Source organism: Schistocerca nitens, chromosome 12, assembly GCF_023898315.1.
Source record: "Schistocerca nitens isolate TAMUIC-IGC-003100 chromosome 12, iqSchNite1.1, whole genome shotgun sequence".
Taxonomy (NCBI): Eukaryota; Metazoa; Arthropoda; class Insecta; order Orthoptera; family Acrididae; genus Schistocerca; species Schistocerca nitens.
The window spans coordinates 66,750,998-66,765,471 of record NC_064625.1 but is presented as its reverse complement, the minus strand read 5'-3'; positions in this window follow the sequence as shown (position 1 = coordinate 66,765,471).

Below are 14,474 nucleotides of genomic sequence, written 5' to 3'. Positions count from 1 at the left end.
TGAAACGGTTACATTTATGGTCTGCCAGCCCATGTCGCGTGCTGCGGTATGTGGGGACAATACAAGCTCACAGTAGAACACAGGAGAAGCATCTAAGTTGATTCAATCGCCCAGTAAGAAGAGCTACATTTATAGTTTTAGTTATCGATTATTGAATTATTGGTCGGTTTGGTGCCTTGGACATGACCTAGGACCTTAAGATTTTGCATGAACCGAGGACTGGCAGCCACGTAACACGAGAAAATGTGAAAAGTGTTAATATGTAGTAAAAACCTTAGAAAATCTCCGTGTTTCGTCATTCACCATCGAATCGATATAACGCGAGATCGTCACATTGGTCGCATTTCTCTCTGAAACGGTTACATTTATCGTCTGCCAGCCCTTGTCGCGTGCTGGGTTATGTGGGGACAATACAAGCAGCACAGTAGAACACAGGAGAAGCATCTAAGTTGATGCAATCGCCCAGTAAGAAGAGCTACATTTATAGTTTTAGTTATCGATTATTGAATTATTGGTCGGTTTGGTGCCTTGGACATGACCGAGGACCTTAAGATTTTGCATGAACCGAGGACTGGCAGCCACGTAACACGAGAAAATGTGAAAAGTGTTAATATGTAGTAAAAACCTTAGAAAACATCCGTGTTTCGTCATTCACCATCGAATCGATATAACGCGAGATCGTCACATTGGTCGCATTTTTCTCTGAAACGGTTACATTTATGGTCTGCCAGCCCTTGTCGCGTGCTGCGGTATGTGGGGACAATACAAGCTCACAGTAGAACACAGGAGAAGCATCTAAGTTGATGCAATCGCCCAGTAAGAAGAGCTACATTTATAGTTTTAGTTATCGATTATTGAATTATTGGTCGGTTTGGTGCCTTGGACATGACCGAGGACCTTAAGATTTTGCATGAACCGAGGACTGGCAGCCACGTAACACGAGAAAGTGTGAAAAGTGTTAATATGTAGTAAAAACCTTAGAAAATCTCCGTGTTTCGTCATTCGCCATCGAATCGATATAACGCGAGATCGTCACATTGGTCGCATTTCTCTCTGAAACGGTTACATTTATGGTCTGCCAGCCCTTGTCGCGTGCTGCGGTATGTGGGGACAATACAAGCAGCACAGTAGAACACAGGAGAAGCATCTAAGTTGATGCAATCGCCCAGTAAGAAGAGCTACATTTATAGTTTTAGCTATCGATTATTGAATTATTGGTCGGTTTGGTGCCTTGGACATGACCGAGGACCTTAAGATTTTGCATGAACCGAGGACTGGCAGCCACGTAACACGAGAAAATGTGAAAAGTGTTAATATGTAGTAAAAACCTTAGAAAATCTCCGTGTTTCGTCATTCACCATCGAATCGATATAACGCGAGATCGTCACATTGGTCGCATTTCTCTCTGAAACGGTTACATTTATGGTCTGCCAGCCCTTGTCGCGTGCTGCGGTATGTGGGGACAATACAAGCAGCACAGTAGAACACAGGAGAAGCATCTAAGTTGATGCAATCGCCCAGTAAGAAGAGCTACATTTATAGTTTTAGTTATCGATTATTGAATTATTGGTCGGTTTGGTGCCTTGGACATGACCTAGGACCTTAAGATTTTGCATGAACCGAGGACTGGCAGCCACGTAACACGAGAAAATGTGAAAAGTGTTAATATGTAGTAAAAACCTTAGAAAATATCCGTGTTTCGTCATTCACCATCGAATCGATATAACGCGAGATCGTCACATTGGTCGCATTTCTCTCTGAAACGGTTACATTTATGGTCTGCCAGCCCTTGTCGCGAACTGCGGTATGTGGGGACAATACAAGCTCACAGTAGAACACAGGAGAAGCATCTAAGTTGATGCAATCGCCCAGTAAGAAGAGCTACATTTATAGTTTTAGTTATCGATTATCGAATTATTGGTCGGTTTGGTGCCTTGGACATGACCGAGGACCTTAAGATTTTACATGAACCGAGGACTGGCAGCCACGTAACACGAGAAAATGTGAAAAGTGTTAATATGTAGTAAAAACCTTAGAAAATCTCCGTGTTTCGTCATTCACCATCGAATCGATATAACGCGAGATCGTCACATTGGTCGCATTTATCTCTGAAACGGTTACATTTATGGTCTGCCAGCCCTTGTTGCGTGATTCGGTATGTGGGGACAATACAAGCAGCACAGTGGAACACAGGAGAAACATCTAAGTTGATGCAATCGCCCAGTAAGAAGAGCTACATTTATAGTTTTAGTTATCGATTATTGAATTATTGGTCGGTTTGGTGCCTTGGACATGACCGAGGACCTTAAGATTTTGCATGAACTGAGGACTGGCAGCCACGTAACACGAGAAAATGTGAAAAGTGTTAATATGTAGTAAAAACCTTAGAAAATCTCCGTGTTTCGTCATTCACCATCGAATCGATATAACGCGAGATCGTCACATTGGTCGCATTTCTCTCTGAAACGGTTACATTTATGGTCTGCCAGCCCTTGTCGCGTGCTGCGGTATGTGGGGACAATACAAGCAGCACAGTAGAACACAGGAGAAGCATCTAAGTTGATGCAATCGCCCAGTAAGAAGAGCTACATTTATAGTTTTAGTTATCGATTATTGAATTATTGGTCGGTTTGGTGCCTTGGACATGACCGAGGACCTTAAGATTTTGCATGAACCGAGGACTGGCAGCCACGTAACACGAGAAAATGTGAATATGTAGTAAAAACCTTAGAAAATCTCCGTGTTTCGTCATTCACCATCGAATCGATATAACGCGAGATCGTCACATTGGTCGCATTTCTCTCTGAAACGGTTACATTTATGGTCTGCCAGCCCTTGTCGCGTGCTGGGTTATGTGGGGACAATACAAGCAGCACAGTAGAACACAGGAGAAGCATCTAAGTTGATGCAATCGCCCAGTAAGAAGAGCTACATTTATAGTTTTAGTTATCGATTATTGAATTATTGGTCGGTTTGGTGCCTTGGACATGACCTAGGACCTTAAGATTTTGCATGAACCGAGGACTGGCAGCCACGTAACACGAGAAAATGTGAAAAGTGTTAATATGTAGTAAAAACCTTAGAAAATCTCCGTGTTTCGTCATTCACCATCGAATCGATATAACGCGAGATCGTCACATTGGTCGCATTTCTCTCTGAAACGGTTACATTTATGGTCTGCCACCCCTTGTCGCGTGCTGCGGTATGTGGGGACAATACAAGCTCACAGTAGAACACAGGAGAAGCATCTAAGTTGATGCAATCGCCCAGTAAGAAGAGCTACATTTATAGTTTTAGTTATCGATTATTGAATTATTGGTCGGTTTGGTGCCTTGGACATGACCGAGGACCTTAAGATTTTGCATGAACCGAGGACTGGCAGCCACGTAACACGAGAAAGTGTGAAAAGTGTTAATATGTAGTAAAAACCTTAGAAAATCTCCGTGTTTCGTCATTCGCCATCGAATCGATATAACGCGAGATCGTCACATTGGTCGCATTTCTCTCTGAAACGGTTACATTTATGGTCTGCCAGCCCTTGTCGCGTGCTGCGGTATGTGGGGACAATACAAGCAGCACAGTAGAACACAGGAGAAGCATCTAAGTTGATGCAATCGCCCAGTAAGAAGAGCTACATTTATAGTTTTAGCTATCGATTATTGAATTATTGGTCGGTTTGGTGCCTTGGACATGACCGAGGACCTTAAGATTTTGCATGAACCGAGGACTGGCAGCCACGTAACACGAGAAAATGTGAAAAGTGTTAATATGTAGTAAAAACCTTAGAAAATCTCCGTGTTTCGTCATTCACCATCGAATCGATATAACGCGAGATCGTCACATGGGTCGTATTTCTCTCTGAAACGGTTACATTTATGGTCTGCCAGCCCTTGTCGCGTGCTGCGGTATGTGGGGACAATACAAGCTCACAGTAGAACACAGGAAGTTGATGCAATCGCCCAGTAAGAAGAGCTACATTTATAGTTTTAGTTATCGATTATTGAATTATTGGTCGGTTTGGTGCCTTGGACATGACCTAGGACCTTAAGATTTTGCATGAACCGAGGACTGGCAGCCACGTAACACGAGAAAATGTGAAAAGTGTTAATATGTACTAAAAACCTTAGAAAATCTCCGTGTTTCGTCATTCACCATCGAATCGATATAACGCGAGATCGTCACATTGGTCGCATTTCTCTCTGAAACGGTTACATTTATGGTCTGCCAGCCCTTGTCGCGTGCTGCGGTATGTGGGGACAATACAAGCAGCACAGTAGAACACAGGAGAAGCATCTAAGTTGATGCAATCGCCCAGTAAGAAGAGCTACATTTATAGTTTTAGTTATCGATTATTGAATTATTGGTCGGTTTGGTGCCTTGGACATGACCTAGGACCTTAAGATTTTGCATGAACCGAGGACTGGCAGCCACGTAACACGAGAAAATGTGAAAAGTGTTAATATGTAGTAAAAACCTTAGAAAATCTCCGTGTTTCGTCATTCACCATCGAATCGATATAACGCGAGATCGTCACATTGGTCGCATTTCTCTCTGAAACGGTTACATTTATGGTCTGCCAGCCCTTGTCGCGTGCTGCGGTATGTGGGGACAATACAAGCTCACAGTAGAACACAGGAGAAGCATCTAAGTTGATGCAATCGCCCAGTAAGAAGAGCTACATTTATAGTTTTAGTTATCGATTATCGAATTATTGGTCGGTTTGGTGCCTTGGACATGACCGAGGACCTTAAGATTTTACATGAACCGAGGACTGGCAGCCACGTAACACGAGAAAATGTGAAAAGTGTTAATATGTAGTAAAAACCTTAGAAAATCTCCGTGTTTCGTCATTCACCATCGAATCGATATAACGCGAGATCGTCACATTGGTCGCATTTATCTCTGAAACGGTTACATTTATGGTCTGCCAGCCCTTGTTGCGTGATTCGGTATGTGGGGACAATACAAGCAGCACAGTGGAACACAGGAGAAACATCTCAGTTGATGCAATCGCCCAGTAAGAAGAGCTACATTTATAGTTTTAGTTATCGATTATTGAATTATTGGTCGGTTTGGTGCCTTGGACATGACCGAGGTCCTTAAGATTTTGCATGAACCGAGGACTGGCAGCCACGTAACACGAGAAAATGTGAAAAGTGTTAATATGTAGTAAAAACCTTAGAAAATCTCCGTGTTTCGTCATTCACCATCGAATCGATATAACGCGAGATCGTCACATTGGTCGCATTTCTCTCTGAAACGGTTACATTTATGGTCTGCCAGCCCTTGTCGCGTGCTGGGTTATGTGGGGACAATACAAGCAGCACAGTAGAACACAGGAGAAGCATCTAAGTTGATGCAATCGCCCAGTAAGAAGAGCTACATTTATAGTTTTAGTTATCGATTATTGAATTATTGGTCGGTTTGGTGCCTTGGACATGACTGAGGACCTTAAGATTTTGCATGAACCGAGGACTGGCAGCCACGTAACACGAGAAAATGTGAAAAGTGTTAATATGTAGTAAAAACCTTAGAAAATCTCCGTGTTTCGTCATTCACCATCGAATCGATATAACGCGAGATCGTCACATTGGTCGCATTTCTCTCTGAAACGCTTACATTTATGGTCTGCCAGCCCTTGTCGCGTGCTGCGGTATGTGGGGACAATACAAGCTCACAGTAGAACACAGGAGAAGCATCTAAGTTGATGCAATCGCCCAGTAAGAAGAGCTACATTTATAGTTTTAGTTATCGATTATTGAATTATTGGTCGGTTTGGTGCCTTGGACATGACCTAGGACCTTAAGATTTTGCATGAACCGAGGACTGGCAGCCACGTAACACGAGAAAATGTGAAAAGTGTTAATATGTAGTAAAAACCTTAGAAAATCTCCGTGTTTCGTCATTCACCATCGAATCGATATAACGCGAGATCGTCACATTGGTCGCATTTCTCTCTGAAACGGTTACATTTATGGTCTGCCAGCCCTTGTCGCGTGCTGCGGTATGTGGGGACAATACAAGCAGCACAGTAGAACACAGGAGAAGCATCTAAGTTGATGCAATCGCCCAGTAAGAAGAGCTACATTTATAGTTTTAGTTATCGATTATTGAATTATTGGTCGGTTTGGTGCCTTGGACATGACCTAGGACCTTAAGATTTTGCATGAACCGAGGACTGGCAGCCACGTAACACGAGAAAATGTGAAAAGTGTTAATATGTAGTAAAAACCTTAGAAAATATCCGTGTTTCGTCATTCACCATCGAATCGATATAACGCGAGATCGTCACATTGGTCGCATTTCTCTCTGAAACGGTTACATTTATGGTCTGCCAGCCCTTGTCGCGTGCTGCGGTATGTGGGGACAATACAAGCTCACAGTAGAACACAGGAGAAGCATCTAAGTTGATGCAATCGCCCAGTAAGAAGAGCTACATTTATAGTTTTAGTTATCGATTATCGAATTATTGGTCGGTTTGGTGCCTTGGACATGACCGAGGACCTTAAGATTTTACATGAACCGAGGACTGGCAGCCACGTAACACGAGAAAATGTGAAAAGTGTTAATATGTAGTAAAAACCTTAGAAAATCTCCGTGTTTCGTCATTCACCATCGAATCGATATAACGCGAGATCGTCACATTGGTCGCATTTATCTCTGAAACGGTTACATTTATGGTCTGCCAGCCCTTGTTGCGTGATTCGGTATGTGGGGACAATACAAGCAGCACAGTGGAACACAGGAGAAACATCTCAGTTGATGCAATCGCCCAGTAAGAAGAGCTACATTTATAGTTTTAGTTATCGATTATTGAATTATTGGTCGGTTTGGTGCCTTGGACATGACCGAGGACCTTAAGATTTTGCATGAACCGAGGACTGGCAGCCACGTAACACGAGAAAATGTGAAAAGTGTTAATATGTAGTAAAAACCTTAGAAAATCTCCGTGTTTCGTCATTCACCATCGAATCGATATAACGCGAGATCGTCACATTGGTCGCATTTCTCTCTGAAACGGTTACATTTATGGTCTGCCAGCCCTTGTCGCGTGCTGGGTTATGTGGGGACAATACAAGCAGCACAGTAGAACACAGGAGAAGCATCTAAGTTGATGCAATCGCCCAGTAAGAAGAGCTACATTTATAGTTTTAGTTATCGATTATTGATTTATTGGTCGGTTTGGTGCCTTGGACATGACCGAGGACCTTAAGATTTTGCATGAACCGAGGACTGGCAGCCACGTAACACGAGAAAATGTGAAAAGTGTTAATATGTAGTAAAAACCTTAGGAAATCTCCGTGTTTCGTCATTCACCATCGAATCGATATAACGCGAGATCGTCACATTGGTCGCATTTCTCTCTGAAACGCTTACATTTATGGTCTGCCAGCCCTTGTCGCGTGCTGCGGTATGTGGGGACAATACAAGCTCACAGTAGAACACAGGAGAAGCATCTAAGTTGATGCAATCGCCCAGTAAGAAGAGCTACATTTATAGTTTTAGTTATCTATTATTGAATTATTGGTCGGTTTGGTGCCTTGGACATTACCGAGGACCTTAAGATTTTGCATGAACCGAGGACTGGCAGCCACGTAACACGAGAAAATGTGAAAAGTGTTAATATGTAGTAAAAACCTTAGAAAATCTCCGTGTTTCGTCATTCACCATCGAATCGATATAACGCGAGATCGTCACATTGGTCGCATTTCTCTCTGAAACGGTTACATTTATGGACTGCCAGCCCTTGTCGCGTGCTGCGGTATGTGGGGACAATACAAGCAGCACAGTAGAACACAGGAGAAGCATCTAAGTTGATGCAATCGCCCAGTAAGAAGAGCTACATTTATAGTTTTAGTTATCGATTATTGAATTATTGGTCGGTTTGGTGCCTTGGACATGACCGAGGACCTTAAGATTTTGCATGAACCGAGTACTGGCAGCCACGTAACACGAGAAAATGTGAAAAGTGTTAATATGTAGTAAAAACCTTAGAAAATCTCCGTGTTTCGTCATTCACCATCGAATCGATATAACGCGAGATCGTCACATTGGTCGAATTTCTCTCTGAAACGGTTACATTTATGGTCTGCCAGCCCTTGTCGCGTGCTGGGTTATGTGGGGACAATACAAGCAGCACAGTAGAACACAGGAGAAGCATCTAAGTTGATGTAATCGCCCAGTAAGAAGAGCTACATTTATAGTTTTAGTTATCGATTATTGAATTATTGGTCGGTTTGGTGCCTTGGACATGACCGAGGACCTTAAGATTTTGCATGAACCGAGGACTGGCAGCCACGTAACACGAGAAAATGTGAAAAGTGTTAATATGTAGTAAAAACCTTAGAAAATCTCCGTGTTTCGTCATTCAACATCGAATCGATATAACGCGAGATCGTCACATTGGTCGCATTTCTCTCTGAAACGGTTACATTTATGGTCTGCCAGCCCTTGTCGCGTGCTGCGGTATGTGGGGACAATACAAGCAGCACAGTAGAACACAGGAGAAGCATCTAAGTTGATGCAATCGCCCAGTAAGAAGGGCTACATTCATAGTTTTAGTTATCGATTATTGAATTATTGGTCGGTTTGGTGCCTTGGACATGACGGAGGACCTTAAGATTTTGCATGAACCGAGGACTGGCAGCCACGTAACACGAGAAAATGTGAAAAGTGTTAATATGTAGTAAAAACCTTAGAAAATCTCCGTGTTCCGTCATTCACCATCGAATCGATATAACGCGAGATCGTCACATTGGTCGCATTTCTCTCTGAAACGGTACCATTAATGGTCTGCCAGACCTTCTCGCGTGCTGCGGTATGTGGGGACAATACAAGCAGCACAGTAGAACACAGGAGAAGCATCTACGTTGATGCAATCGCCCAGTAAGAAGAGCTACATTTATAGTTTTAGTTATCGATTATTGAATTATTGGTCGGTTTGGTGCCTTGGACATGACCGAGGACCTTAAGATTTTGCATGAACCGAGGACTGGCAGCCACGTAACACGAGAAAATGTGAAAAGTGTTAATATGTAGTAAAAACCTTAGAAAATCTCCGTGTTTCGTCATTCACCATCGAATCGATATAACGCGAGATCGTCACATTGGTCGCATTTCTCTCTGAAACGGTTACATTTATGGTCTGCCAGCCCTTGTCGCGTGCTGCGGTATGTGGGTACAATACAAGCAGCACAGTAGAACACAGGAGAAGCATCTTAGTTGATGCAATCACCCAGTAAGAAGAGCTACTTTTATAGTTTTAGTTATCGATTATCGAATTATTGGTCAGTTTGGTGCCTTGGACATGACCGAGGACCTTAAGATTTTACATGAACCGAGGACTTGCAGCCACGTAACACGAGAAAATGTGAAAAGTGTTAATATGTAGTAAAAACCTTAGATAATCTCCGTGTTTCGTCATTCACCATCGAATCGATATAACGCGAGATCGTCACATTGGTCGCATTTCTCTCTGAAACGGTTACATTTATGGTCTGCCAGCCCTTGTCGCGTGCTGCGGTATGTGGGGACAATACAAGCAGCACAGTAGAACACAGGAGAAGCATCTAAGTTGATGCAATCGCCCAGTAAGAAGAGCTACATTTATAGTTTTAGTTATCGATTATTGAATTATTGGTCGGTTTGGTGCCTTGGACATGACCGAGGACCTTAAGATTTTGCATGAACCGAGGACTGGCAGCCACGTAACACGAGAAAATGTGAAAAGTGTTAATATGTAGTAAAAACCTTAGAAAATCTCCGTGTTTCGTCATTCACCATCGAATCGATATAACGCGAGATCGTCACATTGGTCGCATTTATCTCTGAAACGGTTACATTTATGATCTGCCAGCCCTTGTCGCGTGCTGCGGTATGTGGGGACAATACAAGCAGCACAGTTGAACACAGGAGAAGCATCTAAGTTGATGCAATCGCCCAGTAAGAAGAGCTACATTCATAGTTTTAGTTATCGATTATTGAATTATTGGTCGGTTTGGTGCCTTGGACATTACCGAGGAGCTTAAGATTTTGCATGAACCGAGGACTGGCAGCCACGTAACACGAGAAAATGTGAAAAGTGTTAATATGTAGTAAAAACCTTAGAAAATCTCCGTGTTTCGTCATTCACCATCGAATCGAAATAACGCGAGATCGTCACATTGGTCGCATTTCTCTCTGAAACGGTTACATTTATGGTCTGCCAGCCCTTGTCGCGTGCTGGGTTATGTGGGGACAATACAAGCAGCACAGTAGAACACAGGAGAAGCATCTAAGTTGATGCAATCGCCCAGTAAGAAGAGCTACATTTATAGTTTTAGTTATCGATTATTGAATTATTGGTCGGTTTGGTGCCTTGGACATGACCGAGGACCTCAAGATTTTGCATGAACCGAGGACTGGCAGCCACGTAACACGAGAAAATGTGAAAAGTGTTAATATGTAGTAAAAACCTTAGAAAATCTCCGTGTTTCGTCATTCACCATCGAATCGATATAACGCGAGATCGTCACATTGGTCGCATTTCTCTCTGAAACGGTTACATTTATGGTCTGCCAGCCCTTGTCGCGTGCTGCGGTATGTGGGGACAATACAAGCTCACAGTAGAACACAGGAGAAGCATCTAAGTTGATGCAATCGCCCAGTAAGAAGAGCTACATTTATAGTTTTAGTTATCGATTATTGAATTATTGGTCGGTTTGGTGCCTTGGACATGACCGAGGACCTTAAGATTTTGCATGAACCGAGGACTGGCAGGCACGTAACACGAGAAAATGTGAAAAGTGTTAATATGTAGTAAAAACCTTAGAAAATCTCCGTGTTTCGTCATTCACCATCGAATCGATATAACGCGAGATCGTCACATTGGTCGCATTTCTCTCTGAAACGGTTACATTTATGGTCTGCCAGCCCTTGTCGTGTGCTGCGGTATGTGGGGACAATACAAGCAGCACAGTAGAACACAGGAGAAGCATCTAAGTTGATGCAATCGCCCAGTAAGACGAGCTACATTTATAGTTTTAGTTATCGATTATTGAATTATTGGTCGGTTTGGTGCCTTGGACATGACCGAGGACCTTAAGATTTTGCATGAACCGAGGACTGGCAGCCACGTAACACGAGAAAATGTGAAAAGTGTTAATATGTATTAAAAACCTTAGAAAATCTCCGTGTTTCGTCATTCACCATCGAATCGATATAACGCGAGATCGTCACATTGGTCGCATTTCTCTCTGAAACGGTTACATTTATGGTCTGCCAGCCCTTGTCGCGTGCTGCGGTATGTGGGGACAATACAAGCAGCACAGTTGAACACAGGAGAAGCATCTAAGTTGATGCAATCGCCCAGTAAGAAGAGCTACATTTATAGTTTTAGTTATCGATTATTGAATTATTGGTCGGTTTGGTGCCTTGGACATTACCGAGGAGCTTAAGATTTTGCATGAACCGAGGACTGGCAGCCACGTAACACGAGAAAATGTGAAAAGTGTTAATATGTAGTAAAAACCTTAGAAATCTCCGTGTTTCGTCATTCACCATCGAATCGATATAACGCGAGATCGTCACATTGGTCGCATTTCTCTCTGAAACGGTTACATTTATGGTCTGCCAGCCCTTGTCGCGTGCTGGGTTATGTGGGGACAATACAAGCAGCACAGTAGAACACAGGAGAAGCATCTAAGTTGATGCAATCGCCCAGTAAGAAGAGCTACATTTATAGTTTTAGTTATCGATTATTGAATTATTGGTCGGTTTGGTGCCTTGGACATGACCGAGGACCTTAAGATTTTGCATGAACCGAGGACTGGCAGCCACGTAACACGAGAAAATGTGAAAAGTGTTAGTATGTAGTAAAAACCTTAGAAAATCTCCGTGTTTCGTCATTCACCATCGAATCGATATAACGCGAGATCGTCACATTGGTCGCATTTCTCTCTGAAACGGTTACATTTATGGTCTGCCAGCCCTTGTCGCGTGCTGCGGTATGTGGGGACAATACAAGCAGCACAGTAGAACACAGGAGAAGCATCTAAGTTGATGCAATCGCCCAGTAAGAAGAGCTACATTTATAGTTTTAGTTATCGATTATTGAATTATTGGTCGGTTTGGTGCCTTGGACATGACCGAGGACCTTAAGATTTTGCATGAACCGAGGACTGGCAGCCACGTAACACGAGAAAATGTGAAAAGTGTTAATATGTAGTAAAAACCTTAGAAAATCTCCGTGTTTCGTCATTCACCATCGAATCGATATAACGCGAGATCGTCACATTGGTCGCATTTCTCTCTGAAACGGTTACATTTATGGTCTGCCAGCCCTTGTCGCGTGCTGCGGTATGTGGGGACAATACAAGCAGCACAGTAGAACACAGGAGAAGCATCTAAGTTGATGCAATCGCCCAGTAAGAAGAGCTACATTTATAGTTTTAGTTATCGATTACTGAATTATTGGTCGGTTTGGTGCCTTGGACATGACCGAGGACCTTAAGATTTTGCATGAACCGAGGACTGGCAGCCACGTAACACGAGAAAATGTGAAAAGTGTTAATATGTAGTAAAAACCTTAGAAAATCTCCGTGTTTCGTCATTCACCATCGAATCGATATAACGCGAGATCGTCACATTGGTCGCATTTCTCTCTGAAACGGTTACATTTATGGTCTGCCAGCCCTTGTCGCGTGCTGCGGTATGTGGGGACAATACAAGCAGCACAGTAGAACACAGGAGAAGCATCTAAGTTGATGCAATCGCCCAGTAAGAAGAGCTACATTTATAGTTTTAGTTATCGATTATTGAATTATTGGTCGGTTTGGTGCCTTGGACATGACCGTGGACCTTAAGATTTTGCATGAACCGAGGACTGGCAGCCACGTAACACGAGAAAATGTGAAAAGTGTTAATATGTAGTAAAAACCTTAGAAAATCTCCGTGTTTCGTCATTCACCATCGAATCGATATAACGCGAGATCGTCACATTGGTCGCATTTATCTCTGAAACGGTTACATTTATGATCTGCCAGCCCTTGTCGCGTGCTGCGGTATGTGGGGACAATACAAGCAGCACAGTTGAACACAGGAGAAGCATCTAAGTTGATGCAATCGCCCAGTAAGAAGAGCTACATTCATAGTTTTAGTTATCGATTATTGAATTATTGGTCGGTTTGGTGCCTTGGACATTACCGAGGAGCTTAAGATTTTGCATGAACCGAGGACTGGCAGCCACGTAACACGAGAAAATGTGAAAAGTGTTAATATGTAGTAAAAACCTTAGAAAATCTCCGTGTTTCGTCATTCACCATGGAATCGATATAACGCGAGATCGTCACATTGGTCGCATTTCTCTCTGAAACGGTTACATTTATGGTCTGCCAGCCCTTGTCGCGTGCTGGGTTATGTGGGGACAATACAAGCAGCACAGTAGAACACAGGAGAAGCATCTAAGTTGATGCAATCGCCCAGTAAGAAGAGCTACATTTATAGTTTTAGTTATCGATTATTGAATTATTGGTCGGTTTGGTGCCTTGGACATGACCGAGGACCTCAAGATTTTGCATGAACCGAGGACTGGCAGCCACGTAACACGAGAAAATGTGAAAAGTGTTAATATGTAGTAAAAACCTTAGAAAATCTCCGTGTTTCGTCATTCACCATCGAATCGATATAACGCGAGATCGTCACATTGGTCGCATTTCTCTCTGAAACGGTTACATTTATGGTCTGCCAGCCCTTGTCGCGTGCTGCGGTATGTGGGGACAATACAAGCTCACAGTAGAACACAGGAGAAGCATCTAAGTTGATGCAATCGCCCAGTAAGAAGAGCTACATTTATAGTTTTAGTTATCGATTATTGAATTATTGGCCGGTTTGGTGCCTTGGACATGACCGAGGACCTTAAGATTTTGCATGAACCGAGGACTGGCAGGCACGTAACACGAGAAAATGTGAAAAGTGTTAATATGTAGTAAAAACCTTAGAAAATCTCCGTGTTTCGTCATTCACCATCGAATCGATATAACGCGAGATCGTCACATTGGTCGCATTTCTCTCTGAAACGGTTACATTTATGGTCTGCCAGCCCTTGTCGTGTGCTGCGGTATGTGGGGACAATACAAGCAGCACAGTAGAACACAGGAGAAGCATCTAAGTTGATGCAATCGCCCAGTAAGAAGAGCTACATTTATAGTTCTAGCTATCGATTATTGAATTATTGGTCGGTTTGGCGCCTTGGACATGACCGAGGACCTTAAGATTTTATAGTTTTAGTTATCGATTATCGAATTATTGGTCGGTTTGGTGCCTTGGACATGACCGAGGACCTTAAGATTTTACATGAACCGAGGACTGGCAGCCACGTAACACGAGAAAATGTGAAAAGTGTTAATATGTAGTAAAAACCTTAGAAAATCTCCGTGTTTCGTCATTCACCATCGAATCGATATAACGCGAGATCGTCACATTGGTCGCATTTCTCT